Source organism: Micromesistius poutassou (genome assembly GCF_964030765.1).
Source record: "Micromesistius poutassou genome assembly, chromosome: 24".
Lineage (NCBI taxonomy): Eukaryota > Metazoa > Chordata > Actinopteri > Gadiformes > Gadidae > Micromesistius > Micromesistius poutassou.
In genome coordinates this window covers 5,211,913-5,228,884 of record NC_140294.1, presented here as the reverse complement: position 1 = coordinate 5,228,884, position 16,972 = coordinate 5,211,913, and the positions used below count along the sequence as shown (strand labels likewise).

The 16,972-nt window shown below is 46.2% G+C and overlaps 1 pseudogene across 1 annotated transcript; it reads left to right on the top strand.

Annotated features, from left to right (window-relative positions):
* The first annotated feature begins 1,653 nt into the window (after nucleotides 1-1,653).
* Nucleotides 1,654-2,961, top strand: LOC311369799 (annotated as a pseudogene). The gene is made up of 2 exons: nucleotides 1,654-1,723; nucleotides 2,107-2,961. The product of its transcript is annotated as an uncharacterized misc_RNA (transcript).
* The last annotated feature ends 14,011 nt before the right edge of the window (nucleotides 2,962-16,972 follow it).

Sequence of the window (16,972 nt, the reverse complement as noted above, 5' to 3'; positions counted from 1 at the left end):
GTTAAATATTAATGTGTAGAGCATTCTGGTTACTGATTCTACCTTCAACACTATAAACTAGTCTGTTGATCCATACCCCATTTGAACATCCACTGGTTCATGAACCACCTTAACTGCCTGGAATGGCTTTAAAACTATTTTAAATGCATAATAATGTTCATCAAAACAAATTGTTTCTACACCTGAGCCAGGTGTAGAAGTGTAACTTGCTCATCTTTCACAATAATAGTCTGGATTTGAAAAAATACTGGCATCTCAGCAGCTACCTCAACACACACCAATAAACCAGGCCGATATTCAGTGCCATTGTGTTTTACCCATTTTACTGACAGAACATTAGTAGATAGTTCAGTGTTTAGTTTGGCAGCAATTTCAGGGCCTTCCTTCAATTTGCTTAGCGGCAACATTTTTCCTGGACCAATAGTCAATCTACACTGGTTGACTGATTCCAAATAAAAGGCCATGTATCTTTGATGTTTTTTGGCCAACGTCTTAGTGATATTTTTGAAACTCTTAAGCTGGGTCTTAAAAAAGTTATGTTTTGCCTCGTAACGCATACACCAAGTGTGCAAAATTTGTCTAATTTCCCTTATACATCGAGGATAGTGCGTCATGAAATGATGCTTAGGTAGGAGGTTTTTAGTAGGAAATACATGCTTAAAAAGCTGATGATGCTCAACAATAATGTGTTTCAGGAAGATGGTCATACCATATGTTACAATAGGAGAAAATGCAATATCCATAATCTGCAGAAGCAACGTTAAAAGATTCCAGCACTCATCTCTCGGCACTATATTGCCAAATATCAATGGCATGTTACGCAACAAACACCAGGACTGTATGGCATTAAGGCCCAAATCGTGTGTATATATATATATATATATATATATATATATATATATATACATACACATACATACATACATACATACATATATATATATATATATATAGGGATATAGCCTGGATATAGCACACAAACATCATACGTTTCAAAATAATCCAGTTTCACCTGAAAATCTGTAGGAGTTCAATGGGTGAGGGGGAAAGGTGACTGCGATAACATTTTTTTTTATTGTAGCCATTGGATCAAATAATTGAATGCAATTAGGTTGCATTCAATAGGATCGCCATTTTTCTGCGGCCATGTTTGTCTTGGTATTCATCGTGCCTTTTCGAGATTGTTTGATGTTCGTTTTGGTCTTGCACCACACTTAGCCACACACCTGTAGAGACGATGTTTTGTTGGGGATTGATTTGATTTGTTATAATGTTTCCCACTGTATTGCTCATGCTCACCAGGATAGCGCCCTGCCAGGGCCATTGAATAAACGGGTCGTAAACTAGTATGGGGGTGGTACCGCCCATACTCCCATGTGACTCCCTGACAGGGGCTTTTGTGATTGAACCGCTCTAAAATATCATAACACACCATATCTATGTATATAAAATAATCAAGTTCAACAAGAATCTGCAGCTGAAGGTCAGCCGAATCCTGTGTCGGGTGATATCTACTTCCCGAGATCGGTGCAAACCCTGCATGTCTGTGTTTGTTTGCATTTGTCAGTTATTTTTTCTTCATCTGATTGCATCTATTTATTATCCAGGTCCGCGCTCAGCAGCACTCTGGAGGGTTCAAGTTCAAGCAGCAACATGGACCACTCAAGCATCAACAAACAAAAAGAAAAAGTCTGCGAGGAAAAGAGGCATCAGCCACTGTGGCGTCTTGATTCACAATTGTCTGTATCTCACGGCAAGCACCACGACACAAATCCAGGTTAAAGCCGAAGTCTGCGTTTATTCACAAAAACCACTTAGTGAACAAGAGATATACTATAATAACTATGGCCTCCGAGAGACTCGAGTCTGGCTGTATATCGACGGTCTTCCACAATGCTCGTCGTTCTTGTTCCCCCTGGAGTGAGTCCTTGGTTGCCTTTTAAGTTGTCCCCCAGCTCTCTTTCTCCCCCTCCGGCCAGGTGTACCTCATCTGGGTGATTGTGGTGAGTGAAGTCGTGCTCTCTGCCGCCGGCTAGTGGGTGGCGGCGGTATACGCCGTCCACCACTAGCCCACGGTTCCCCCTGGTGGGGAGCGGGTTGACACAGCACATACACCGGAGAAGTCTCGGCAACCCGGACACACCTTTCGTACAAAGTGTACTTCTGCAAAGAAAAATCCCGTCAGCTCTAACGCTAAGGAAGATGTACCAGACGGTATTCCACTGAAGCCTGTCTCCGTCAAGAGAGCCCTCAACCCCAGACTGGGTCACACAGAGGGCCGCCATCACCCCACTAAGGCAGCCACAGGCATCGGCACATCCCGACATCCGTGGGGAGATCCCGACCAGCTGCCTGGCGAACAACGGCGTCTGGCCCAGGCCATACAGAAGAAACAGCTGCTCCTTCAGGAGAAGCTGTTCAGGACAGAGCACGTTTGGAGGACGGCCATCATACAGGACAGGGAGTCTTCAGAGACAGGGAGCAGAGAACAAGGCAGGAGGAGGGATGTGGACAGAAGGGAGGGCCGGCAATCCACAGGAAGGAAAAATGGACAAGTGGAACACACAAGAGGGCATAATGGTGGAGAAGTTTCCACCCAGGAGACCAGGGAGAGCGGAGCAGCCCAGCGACTATGGAACAGGAGCGAGCGGACATCTCAGCAGGAGGGCCGACGAGGGCGTGGAAGTGATGAACTCGAACGGCGATAAAGGAAGAACTAAAAGGAGCAGCGTTCAGTCATCGGTCAAAACGAGAGGAGAGTCTCAATTGAGTCAGGCTAGAGCAAGCGAAAAGGAGGAAGAGCAGCAGGGGGGGGAGAGGAGCTCCGCTGGGGGTCACGGCTCTCGCGGTAAGAAGGAACAAGCGGGCCAGAGGCGGCCTGTGCATGGGCTCTCAAGTGGAAGATCCAATCCCAGAGAAGGCAGAAGCCAGCACCCAGCTGCTTCCCTGCCAATACTGTGATAGAAAATTTGCACCGGAAAGACTGGAGAAACACCTGACCATCTGTGAGACGAGGCTCCACCAGTCTCGATGCGAGGTGTACGACTCCGCTAAACACAGGATTAGGGATGTCACGAGAACCGATACTTCGGTACCAAGTCGATACCAAAATTAAAAAAACGTGACATACTTGTTTTTCTTAGTACCGTAGGTACCGAGGATGCAATTCCTCTGGACGTCACGTGGGCAGCATATACACCTACACGGGAACATGGAAGACGGCAGCTGCAGCGAGTGCGACGGCTCCGCCTCGACTCGTCGATAAAAAGAATAACAAGAGTCGCGTCTGGAAGTACTTTGCGTTTGGAACGCCGCGCAACTGTTTCAGATGGGACCCGTTTCAATGTTGCGCTTCTAAACACGCATGGTACGACTGCGTACGGCATCACTTACTTGGTGTTGTTTTGATTGAAGATCGGCAGGTTGTAGTAGGTGCGGCGGTGAACGTGTGTGTGCGTGTGCGTGTGCGTTGCGAGCATATGCAATTTCAAAGTAAACAAACCAACTCAAAGCCGATGCATGCATCCAAAATTATTCGTTCAAAACCAAATAAACAAATCAAAAACAGCGTTGCTTATTCGCTTCAAATACTTTTTCTTTTCAAAACTTGGTTAATTAATACGCCGCGGTACCGAGCAGTTGAAAACAATGTTGGCGTCTCCTGTGGCTGCCTTGCGCACCTGCGTTATATTACTTAATATTAGGATGGAAGTTATGTTTTAAACCCCGCTATGCACGCAAGTGTAAACGCCAGCCGCATAGCTGCATGACTTTGATTTAAAAAAAAATATATATTATTACTTGAACGCTACATGCCACTGTTCTTTTTTTGTAATGTTAATAGTGGTTTATTTTTATTCCTTACTTGAAGGCTACATGCCAGTGCCACTGTTTTTTGGAATGTTTAAATGTTTTTAATAAATAAAGTACATGGGATTTATTGTTTTGTTTTTGACCGTGGTATCGAATTGGGTATCGAGAATCGTGGAATTTCACTGTTATTGGTATCGACTACTAAATTTCTGGTATCGTGACATCCCTACACAGGATCCAAGGGACGGAGATGGAGAAATTCAGGCGACACAGTAGCGAGACCGACTCTTCTGACATAGGGATCTGATGCATTATTGATGTTTCATATCCACACCCACCTTCTCAAGTTTATTAGTGTTTGTTTGTTCTTTTCCAGCTTAACTGTGTGTTCACACCGCACTTCGCCCCGCGACACGTTTCAATGTTAAGTGAACGTAGAGACGCGTATAGGGCAAAACTTTTTGTCGCCGGGACCCGCGACAAGATTTGATTGACGGGGCGACAGTTTTCCCCAAGACGGGCGGGCGCGTTCACGTGGATTTTGTCGCGCAAATGAGCGACAGATTTCGCAGAAGTTGAAATATTTCAACTTTTCCGCGGCATTCGCGTTGAAACAGCCAATCAGCGTTCACTCCCCGAGTGACGTAGCGTTCACTTCCTGATCCAGATCAAACTGCAAAAATGGAGGAAAAGTTAATACTTGCCGTTTCGGCCCACAAAGTCATTTTTGCCGTTAACACGAAAGGATATAAAGACCGCAATAAAAAGGCGACTGCGTGGTCTAAGGTCAGCCAAGACGTCGGGCTGGGTGGTAAGTTTTAAAAAATTACTTTACTTTAAAAGTTACTTTATTCTAGCTATCAATTGTATTTTACTATGAACCAAGCTAGTTAGTTAGCAGTTAGCACTCAACAGTTCAGTTCAGATTTCACAACGTAGGTTTGTTTCTTGTCAGAGGACGAATGCCGTAAGAAATGGAAGGGGCTGAGGGACACCTACCTGAGGGAGAGGAGGAAGGAGGCAGAAGGAAAGAGGAGTGGGTCAGCAGCAGACCCCTCGACCCGTTTGTTACTCCAAGGGAGACGAGTAGCAACATGGGGGTCGAGGAAGACAGGATCGCAGAGGACCAGGGTTCAGAGGCAGCAGCAGGGACAGCGAGTGAAGGTTGGTCGATAAGTGAACACACACACACACACACACACACAGCATGACAGATTCATGATTTGTTCTATAGATTGATTACAACCTCTTGTCACCTCAGAAGATGTCGCTAGCACAAGCATGGAGGAGGCTGCTGCTGCCTCTGAACCCACACCACCAACCCCTGCTGCTGACGCCACTCCTGCCACTCCTCTTATCGCCCCAGGTATGTCATTTAACATGAGAGAAATTACATTTATTGCATGCTACACTTTGTTTATGTGGTCATGAGGGTCCCTATGCATGAATTATGTTTTGAGTATGACTAGTTATGTATTCCTAGCCTTTCATGTTGAATGTATTTTTTGTCGGTTTCCTGACCCAAAAATGTTGTCTCCTTTTCAAACAGTGAGAAGGAGAAGGAGAGTGGAGGGGAGGGGCGATGACCTGGAGCAGTGCCTCCTGGAGGTTTTGAGGAGACCGCCCCCACCTGCTCCAGCGCCTCCACCTCCTCCAGCACCTCTCTCCGAGGACGAGCATTTTTTTAAATCTCTCCTTCCTTCCCTGCAACGATTGCCACCCCACGCCAAAGATATCAAATTCCAAATTCACAAAATATTATATGAAGCAAACAGTTATTATAACCCAGTTTTGCATAATTTGGACAATTAGGCCAGGTTCGCTGGGGTGACAATCGTTGCAGGGAACGATCCATGCATTTTTATTTTATTTTTTTCTTTCTCACACACACACACACACACACACACACACACAAAATAAATTATTTTTCATTAAAAAAAGTGGCTTCATGTTCTTTATTTAAAAAATACAGTTGACACACTGTTTATGCTACTGTGTATGCTTCATTTATCCGAAGATAACCATAGCTACTTTTTGATAATTTGGTGTAATGTATGTAGACATGCCAAAGTAAAGCTGGTTTACCTCTATACAATTAAATTGGGTCTCTAACCATTATAGGATCCAGTTTCCAAACCATCTTCCTACCATTGCACTGCTTGAATGGTCATTTATGTTGCTTGAGGGAAATATTGAAATGTTGAAAATTATTTTGTGCCACAGAATTTGGTGTCCAAGCTACTTTGACTATTAATGTATCGTAGTTCATGTTTGCTTAAGGTATTTTTTTTGTCAGTTATGTTGTGCTCAACTTGTTGAAGAGCACAACCAAGAACGGGAGGTCCACACATCGACAGTTAAATGTCCCGTTACATTTATTTAGTAACTTAAAAAAAAAAACACATCAGTATTCAGTAGTGTAGTGTGGTGTTTGAGTGATATGACAGTTAAACTAAACTATGAGTATGCAAACAAAGGCTAAAGGGCTAGAATAACAACCCCAAATAAAACCCAGTTGGATGCCGGGCAGCATCAGCCTTCCAGGTGGGAGAGCGAGAGCACCATGTTGGATTCCCCCATCTTATGCAGGCTTCCGGCAGGTGAGTTCAATCCCTCAGTGAGGTGGCCAGGCAATCAGCTTCCCTGGAAGAAGAACAGAGGCCAGCAGAAGGAAAGCAATACGGCTCAGGACCGTCAGTTACCTGATTTCAAAATATAAACAAACTTTAACATTTAACTTAATTAATAATGGCATATTACTGTTGTATGTAAAGGAGACATGCTTCATTAAGTCAGAAGAGTGACACAGTGAATATATATACATATATATATATAAATATAGTAATTGCAGGAAGTAGGCTCAATAGTAATCTGTGGGTGGCTCTTAAAAGAGCCGTTTTGGGTGTGCTGGTGCGCTACACGTTGTCCTGCCATGGGACGGTTCCCTCTGCGGAGAAGAAGGATGTGAAGGCCTCCCGAATCCTGATGGCTTCCCTCACTGAGTTGTTGGCAGCAACTCTTCCCAGACCTGGCAGTGGGTCCTCCTCACCAACTGGGATGTTCCCCCTCAATGCACTTGGGGGGGTTGTCCTCCGCAGGAAGTTGTGGAGAACACAGGTAGCCTTCACACACTTCTTCGCAACGTCTATGTTGACCTCGAAGGCACGCCTGTAGACCCTTCACTGGGAAGAAAGGATCCCAAAGGCATTCTCCACAACCAGCCGAGCCCGGGACAGACGGTAGTTGAACACCCGCCTCTCTCTCGGCAGGTTGCGACCAGGGAACGGCCTCATGAGGTTTTTCCGGAGTGGAAAGGCCTCATCAGCCACAAAGACGTGTGGCTGTGGTCCTCGGTGGTCAGCTCCTGGTAGTGGCAGGTCAGCAGGCAGTTGGAGGGTGCCAGACTGAAGCGCTGCACCAAAAGCAGAGTTGGCCAGAATTCCACCATCACTGGTTCTTCCGTAGCCCCCGACATCTATCACCCGGAAACAATATTCCGCATCTACAACTGCCAAGAGAACCAGAGAGAAAGTTCCCTTGTAGTTGAAGAACTGGGATCCAGAGTGAGCAGGGGCTTTGATGACCACATGCTTGCCATCCAATGCTCCACAACAAAGAGGGAAATTCCACCGCTCCTCAAACCTCCCTGCAATGGCCCTCCAGCCATCTGTTGTGGGCACAGCCATGAACTCCTCCACCAGACAGTCCCAGACAGTGGCAACATCAGGGACAATGCCAGGGACTGTGGAGACCCCAACACGGAAGCTGTTGGCGATGGTCCTGTAGGAGGAGTGGCTAGGTATCTGCAGAAAAAAAAATAATAATAATAATTTAAATTAAATGTTGAAGTGAAGATACTATAGGTGTAAAAATCATACATTTACAATAATTTTGCCACGTCCATTTATAAAAAAAGCCACATTTACAAAGGCAGGAGTAATATTTCATCAACATAATTGATCTATTTATTGTATTTGACTACAAACTATACTATTGTCGGCAGAGGATAATCAATCATTGGAATATGTAATCTGCAACGTCCACTAAATGGCGCTGTCTACCGTGGAAAATGTTAATGTATGTAAACATATAATGTTTGATGTTCGATTTCGACATACAACTTTTATGAAACTACCACTCACCGGAGACAGATGGACAGGCGCTCCAAAGCCGAGATGGAGCGCCTGTAGTTGGTGTCCAACCGTGATATCCTAGCACCGATCCTAGCTAGCAGGTCATCAAACTGGGCCGGAGTCAACCTCAAATACCGCTGGAAGCGGTCGTCGTCCAGACGGAGCTCCTGGAGAAGACGGTGAAATTCACAGAGCTCTGTACGGCTCCGATTTATATGATGAACCCATAAACGACGGGCATTCCGACGTCTCTCCCTCTTCCACAACAGATACAGACACGCAATGGTTGTTATCTCGGCCATGGTTGATGAGAGACTGAATTAGCATGAAGGACCGTTGGCGGGAAAAACGCTCCGCGACAAAATTCGCCCCGAGACACGTTAAGTGCACACAAATAAGCACACATTAAGCACAGCGACAGATTTCGCTGAGTCGCGCTACAACATTCGCTGAGTCGCGCGAGTCGGCGAAATTTGTCTTTTGGTGTGAACGCACAGTAAGAAGCGTAGCAGTGGTCAGAAGCCGGCGGCCAATAGGATCATGCACCACCAGGGGGGTCAGGAGCAGATCACGTGTCCTCACTGTTCCCACCGCTTTGCCCCCTGATTGGCGGAGTGACACATACCCTTGTACGAGAACATCCGAAGCCACCTCCTCCTCGCTATCCCTATTAACCCTTATAAGGCGACGTCCATGATCCAAATAATTATAGACCAATATCAATAATCTGTACTGCCACAAAAGTCTTTGGAAAAATAATTTCCAATCAAATATCACATTATCTTAAAATAAATAATGTCCTGTCACCGTTTCAGTCTGGATTTAGACCTAATTATTCAACAACCACTACACTTGTTAAGTTGACTAATGATATATTTTCAGCATCTGACTCTGGTGATCTCACAGGAGCTATTTTTATTGATCTGAAGGCTTTTGATTTGGTGGACCACTATTTACTTTTAGTAAGCTTTATGCAATTGTTTTTTTGCAAAAGGTACTTCTCTGGTTTAATACTTATTTACATAATAGAAAGCTGGGTGTAAGGATGTAAGATGTAAGTCTGATTTTTTTGTACAACAAAGAGGTGTACCCCAAGGTTCAACACTTGGACCTCTTCTTTTCTCAATTTTTATTAATGATCTTCCTGTGATTTGTTCTAATACTTCAGTTCAACTTTATGCTGATGATACTGTCCTTTATACTGCTAATTCTAATATTTCAGATACAAAATGCTCTTCAACTGGACTTTGATATCGTTCAAAACTGGCTCTCATCTAACAGACTTCTGTTCAATAAAACTAAGTCTTATTCCATGGTCTTTGGTACAAAACATAATCTAAAAACAAAATCTAATAATTTAATAATAACATGTAATGATGGTATGAATCTGCATAGAGTTGAACAATTTAAATATCTAGGTGTATGGCTTGACTCAGAACTTACCTTCAAACCCCACATTGACTATATGCTTCGTAAAATCAACTTGGTATTGGTGTTTTATTTAGATCCAAGAACTGTTTTACGCTTAATGTTCGAAGGAAACTTGCCTTACAACTTATTTTACCGTTTTTTGACTATGCTGATGTAGTATATCTAAAACCAATCTTCTACCCCTCAACACAGCATATAACTGTCTATGTAGATTTGTTCTTGGTTGCTCATTTTACACTCATCACTGTATCATGTATAACAAACTCAAATGGCCCACACTCAATATAAGAAGACATATTCACTGGCTACAGTTTATCTTTAAATGTATTCACTGCAATTATCCTGTTTATTTACAACAATTTTTGATTCCATATTCCTCAACATATCAATTACGACACTCATCTCAGTGCTTCTTTTCCATTCCTAAAGTGAATAAAACAATTGGTAGAAAAGCATTTATGTTCAAAGCGCCATCGGACTGGAATAATCTTCCTCCAAACATACGATCACTGACATCTTCTCATAGTTTTAAAAATGCCCTGTCTTCTTATTTTGAGTTAAACTGCACATGTTTCAGATTATGTTATATCAACTTTTTTTGTGTGTCTGTAACACAGCAAATTCAATTTACAATAATATTATGTTACTTCTTTCAGTTTCACTAGGCTAACGTTATGGCCAACTTGAGAGGTTGTGTTCACTCTTGTACTCATTTCTTCTATGTTTGTGTTGTTGCCTGAGGGGTGTTCCACAAAGCCGGTTTTATCACTTACCCAGCTAAGTTAACCCAGGGTTAGCGGCAACCCTAGGTTTTCCGTTCCAAAATGACCACGGCATGTAAGTTGCTATGGAAACATATGCTCTCAATCAAACCTGGTCGGAGCAGGTTTTGCGCAGGTTAAGTTTGGAAGATAACCCGGTTTTGCTCAGAGTAGGCTATTTAAACCCACGTTTATCGCAGCTTTTACGTGTTCGCCTATTGATATCGGAGCGCAAATAATTTGTGCAATTCACAGAGAGATTAATTAGACCACGGCTCGACATATTGTCCTTTCCGGATGACTTTTTGCTGGAGAGATATAGTTTTTCACGTGATTCTTTGATATATTTAAATAGCCTTCTCCAACCCTACATTGCAAATGTTACCAATCGTGGATCTGCCCTCAGTTCACTACAAACAATTTGCATAGCTTTCCGTTTTTTTGCGACGGGTAGCTTTTTGTACAGTGTAGGAGATGCTGAGCACATAGGCAAAGCTACCGTCTGCCGCTCCGTGCGTCTGTCTTGCGCTGAAGCGGTTGTTGCGTAACTTCATGGAGTTTCACCAACTTGCAGGTCAGCATTATCTACTTTAAGTGTTCCCAAATGGCTCCGAAATTATCCTTGTTGACTTTTCATCTGGGTGTTATATTTCAGGATTTCCTAATGTAATTGGGTGCATTGATGGCACACATCCAATGTGAGCAATACATTTCAACAGGGTGCGTTGCATTATGAACATATCATAGACCTCATATAATTGTTGTGCTTGTGCAAGATAGCTCAAAGTTTGTATTTGATCGCAGGGCAATTCGATCAAATACAAGTTAAATGTCCCGTTACAAATGTAACGGGACATTTAACTGTCGATGTGTGGACCTCCCGTTCTTGGTTGTGCTCTTCAACAAGTTGGGCACAACATAACTGACAAAAAAATACCTTAAGCAAACATGAACTACAATACATCAATAGTCAAAGTAGCTTGGACACCAAATTCTGTGGCACAAAATAATTTTCAACATTTCAATATTTCCCTCAAGCAACATAAATGACCATTCAAGCAGTGCAATGGTAGGAAGATGGTTTGGAAACTGGATCCTATAATGGTTAGAGACCCAATTTAATTGTATAGAGGTAAACCAGCTTTACTTTGGCATGTCTACATACATTACACCAAATTATCAAAAAGTAGCTATGGTTATCTTCGGATAAATGAAGCATACACAGTAGTGTAACATATTGTAGCGACCCGGCAGGACTATGGGGGGATTGATGGGGAGTTTGTGGGGGGAAGGAGTTGCCCTTGTTCAGCCTGATAGGCCAGTTGGGATAGGGGGCGGAGCTAGCCAGTGTTCGGTATCGCCATATTGTTGTGGGCACTCCTCCAACCCCGTTAGTTAGTTTTGTATGGAAAGGAATAAAGCCTGGTTCTCCGATTAAACAGCCAGCCACTCTGTGTCCTCCTCATTCCGCTAGTTAGCCCCGCAGTGACGGGCCGCAAACGCTACACTGGTGTCAAGAAGTGGGATAGCCAAGCCTCCATTCCCCTCACACGCGCGGGCTACCACCGCTAGCTGCTACCGTAGGACCGAGATGGCTGAAGGAAGAATCGGAAAGTCCGACCTCTTCAATCTATACACCCCGCCGGAAACACCAATGAGAAAACCAACTGACGCAAGCCAAGTTGTAAGGAGAAAAGAAGAAAAGTCTCACTCACCACTCGCCACTTTGCTGACTGAAGTCCCAGATTTTGTAGAGAAAAGCCCATTCCGTGTTGCCGCGACGGCCAAGCCACATGCCGGTGAGAGAGATGTAAACAAGCTACATGCACGCAGACCGGACAACGATGACGTCATCGCCCCGAAAGATCGTCAAGGTAAAGTGGGTGGCCAACCAAGGTCTATCCCAGAGTTACAAAAAGACATTACAGCTCAAATAGAAGATGTCTTCATGCAGAGAATGAGCATTGCAATGGAGCGTGCTGTTGCACATTTCCTTGATAGCTCTAGAGGCAGCATAATGTCCATGATGGGAGAATCACAAGGCTGTGTTATTAAGCCACATGAAGCGGGGAGCCATGCTGATGCTAATAAAGGAAACAATGATTATGATAGTTCCATGGCTGCCATTCCACTGCTAACCAACCAGGTGACCTGGTTCCGGCTCTGACTACTGCACTTACTGCTGCCTTGGTTACTCTCCAAAAAACAGCACCAGACCCCGTCCCCAGGGGCAGCCGCATAAAATTGGGACGTTATGACGGCCTCACATCTTGGGAAACCTACTGTGCCCAGTTTGAGCTGCTAGCGACAGCCAATGAATGGTCCCCAGCTGAAAGGGCTGTTCAATTAGTCTCAGCATTGGAAGGGGAGGCAAGAAGAGTACTGTTGGATGTGACCACAGCCGACCTAGGAAATCCACAAGCTATATTTAGGGCCTTAAAGAGGCGTTTTGGGAGCACCACTCCTGCAGTTGTGATGAGGCAGAGGTTCAACGAACGAGTGCGGGAACCCGGAGAAAAATTAGGAGTGTTTGCGGCTGAGCTGCGTTACCTCGCACAAAGGGGATTTCCTGATTTTGATGATGCAACACGCTTGGTGTTAACTAAGGAAGCCTTCATTCGCGGCCTCTTACCCCTCCCATTGCGCCAGCAAGTCCGACTCGCTGACCCACAGACCTTGGAGGCAGCACTAGACAAAGCATTGGCAGTGGAAGACATACTCACAGAAGGCTTGGACTACCAACCCAGACAGGTCTCTGTACTGCCTAAGACCCAAGCCATTCAGCCTCCTGGACCTACCTCGTACCCAACGGGCTACGAGCGCAAAGCGATGTCGCCGAACGACCGACAGAGCCAAGTCTGCTGGAAATGCCACCAAAGAGGTCACACATGGCGCCTTTGTACGGTGCCTGATTCTGCCCTGCAAGAGCCGGGAAACGCTCAGGGCTCGGTGTAAAGGGGAGCGACCCGAGCCACCCTTCACTCCCCAAAGACAATGACACACGACCTGTTGCAAAAGCGCTTCACCACCCTGTCACCAATGCTCTTCTTCCCCATAATGCACTCACCGCCGACTGCTGTAGAGTGCCTGTGTTGGTTAATGGCCAACGGACCAAAGCCCTACTGGATACAGGCTCAACTGTGTCGCTCCTACACCCAGACCTCATGCCTGCCGGAACCCAAACACAAGCAACCGATATTCAACTCACCACAGTTACCGGAGGAAAGGCTCCCATGCTGGGGAGGTGGGAGGCTCTGATTGAAATAGAGACCTACTCAGCCTGCCAACCAGTCTGGGTCGCTGAAATAAAAGAGGACTGTTTACTGGGAATGGACTTTCTGTGTGCGGCAGGGATTTCACTGGACTTCGGAGCACGTACTGTAACGTTCAAAGACGGGACGTCCATCCCCTTCCTGAATGATCCCCACACTACTGAAATGGCCAACAAGGTTGGTGAGAATGGGGATGCAGAGGGGGACCCACCATGTTCTGCACAATGGGAGGCCCCTTTTGCAGAAAGCCCTCTTCCACTGTCCGACGACCTCATACCCCCAGAACCAGACGCATGTGCCCAGTCACACCCCCATGCTGTCATACGGATTGCAAGTGTGGTCCCCATCTCTGGGGAAGAGTCAACAGCCAGTAAAACTGTCCGAGGCATCTGGGAGAACAGTCGGGAAGGCCTAAACTCTGAGCAACAGGATAGGTTATGGAACCTCCTGTATGAGTATCGACACAGTTTTGCCACTGGCCCCAACGACGTTGGCCAAACACATTTGGTCCAACACTTTATTAAAACAGGGGATGCCCAGCCAATCCGCCAGCGGCCTAGACGATTGCCCAAGGATCAGATCAGATCAGATCAGATCACTCAGATCAGAGTGATTGGGACCTGCAACTACCCCTCATCCTCATGGCGTGCCGCAGTGCAGTCCAAGACTCCACTGGCTGTACTCCTGCATTGTTGATGTTGGGCAGGGAGCTCAGAACGCCGCCAGAGCTGGCCTACGGACGACCGCCCGATGCACCAGATGCCATGGCTGGCCCGGAGTATGCCAGGCAGTTACAGGACCGCCTGGAAATGGCCCACAGATTCGCCAGACACCAGGCCCAGCAGGCAGGGGTTCGTCAGAAGCGATGCTATGACATGCACGCTAAGGGGCAGGACTTCCAGGCTGGGGACCTCGCCTGGGTGTATGGACCTAAGAGGGTAAAAGGCCGTTGCCCCAAGCTGGACAGCAAATGGGTTGGCCCCTGCTATGTGGTTGAGAGAGTTGGCGAGGTTGTGTATAGAGTCAGACTGGCTCCCAGAGGCCGCACAGTCGTGCTGCACAGGGATAGGATGGCACCATACCGGGGGAATCAGCAGCCCGCCTTCCCTGTGACGACTCCCAGGGCGCGGGTCAGGTCACCTCGCCATAGGAGGATCCCACAGAGACAGCAACAGAATGTGCCTCAAGGGGAGGAGGTGACGCCGCTTGGAGCTGTGGTGCCGAGAAACACGGCTGCAGCAACAGGAACTTCTCTGTTGGATGGTGGAGAAAGGAGGTCGCAGAGGGAACGGCGACTTCCGGGTCGCTTTCAAGACTATGCTCTTCCTCAGGGACGAGGAATTAGGGGGGGGGGCCGTGTAGCGACCCGGCAGGACTATGGGGGGGATTGATGGGGAGTTTGTGGGGGGAAGGAGTTGCCCTTGTTCAGCCTGATAGGCCAGTTGGGATAGGGGGCGGAGCTAGCCAGTGTTCGGTATCGCCATATTGTTGTGGGCACTCCTCCAACCCCGTTAGTTAGTTTTGTATGGAAAGGAATAAAGCCTGGTTCTCCGATTAAACAGCCAGCCACTCTGTGTCCTCCTCATTCCGCTAGTTAGCCCCGCAGTGACGGGCCGCAAACGCTACAATATTTCAGCCATAATATTCTCCCATAGCCACAATACTGAGTAAACATAACATAAGCTGTAAGACTTGCGTCATAGATGAAGGGGGCGGGCTTTTAAAGCCACAGAACACGCCCACCTCTACCTGCCTATTTAACTCGGACTCCGCCATTTTAGAATCAGAATCTCTTGGGCGGCGTAAAGCTTAGAGATGCTCCACGCGTGTTATATACGATCCCTCTCCTTTTGTTTCATAGACGATAGACAATAGACCAACCACCTTAACCCAATAAAGTGAGTTAAAAGCGATCCGGTCTCGGCGGCCTTTCCTGGACTAATATATCTTAACAATTGGTGACCCTCGACGTGAGTTATCCAAGGAAAGGCGGACCTAGACTGACCGAGCCGATCGAACACGAGGATCTGAAAACCCCTGCCACGGGCCCATAAAATAAAGGTAAGCAGATCGTATCGTCGCAAAGACTAAATCTGCATAGGTTAGTTATAGGAACCTTAGGTGGCAGGCCTCTGCCACCTAAGGTTCCTATAACTAACCTATGCAGATTTAGTGATCAGCGATCAGCATTCGTTTTCGTGAAAGCTCCGTTATTCCGGTCCATAGTCACTACAGTTAAGCCGACGTAAAGATGAACTCTGATAACTCTGATAACTCTGATTAGGAATTAATTATAAATAATGATTTAGTCGCCATTATAAGACTAAACCGAGGAAACAAAGGGCCAGAATTGTATATGTGTTTGTCTAATGTGATACCCAACGGGGTTTTAGAGGTGATCTGTTATAAAGGGTTTGTTAAGTTTTCAACGTGTCCGTGTTTTGACAGGGACATATTACAGATGAGCTATGTTATCCAAGTTGTATTAAACAGTTCGCTGAGACCTCGAGAAGCTGGAAAGAGTGTTCAGAGCATTGTCGAGTCGGCAATACCGTGGTGTTATTAGACCCAGAAGGCTAGAAATGGAGTCCACACGTGGTGGTGTCTCTAGGTCCCAGGGGATTGAGCCAACCTTTATGAATCACAGTGCTTGTTGTGTCGGTGGCCATGTGCAAACGCATGTTTCTTTTTTAATGGCGATTATGGTCGAACACATGGTGGAAGCATGGTTTAAACATTGGGGGATGGGAGACATTGTCGCGAAGACTGCTTATCACACCTAGAGGAGCTTCAAAGGGTAGATCACCATCTGGTTAACAAAGAGAACACCCCCCCCTCCCTTCCTTCCTACCTCCCTTCCAATCTCTCTCTCTCTCTCTCTCACACAGTCTCTTTCTCACACAGTCTCTTTCTCACATACAGTCTCCCTCTCACACACACACACAGTCTCTCTCTCTCTCTCTCTTGTATTTTGAGCATGGCAGATGCTCATGGATCAATCAATGGATGAAGTTATAATTATAAAGTGCTTAAGTAGTAAGTACTTCTCAAAGAAATGATCACTACCTCTAATATTCGATACGAGGCAGAGGACCCGGGGAATTCAGCATGTTATGGAAAGCGCTCCCTTCATTATTGTGTTCCTGCTTGAGAACCCCTGGCTGGATGTCTTACTGGGCTGACAGGGCTTCATGGCCGGGGTAACTCTCAAGCCCGTATTCCACCGGGGACGTAAGTGCCGTGGAACAGCTGCGCCACGGTCACCGCTGCTGATCGCTGCCACGCTAATCAATGAAACCATCCCCACCGGGCGCGCCGCGGCGCGTCTCAGCAGCGTCCCAGGAGCGGCGCACCGCGCCGCAGCGCTATCTTTACGCAGCACTTCTATTTTGACGCGAGCCGCTGCTGAACCGCGTCAATTTCCACAGAGCAGATCGAGCCGGGCAGGAAGTGAAATAATAAAAGCCATAGAGCATCCGGTCAATTTTCAAAATAAAACACAATACTCCGCTCATGTAGCCTATCACAACTTCACATCAACATTACGTCATGACCGGTGGCA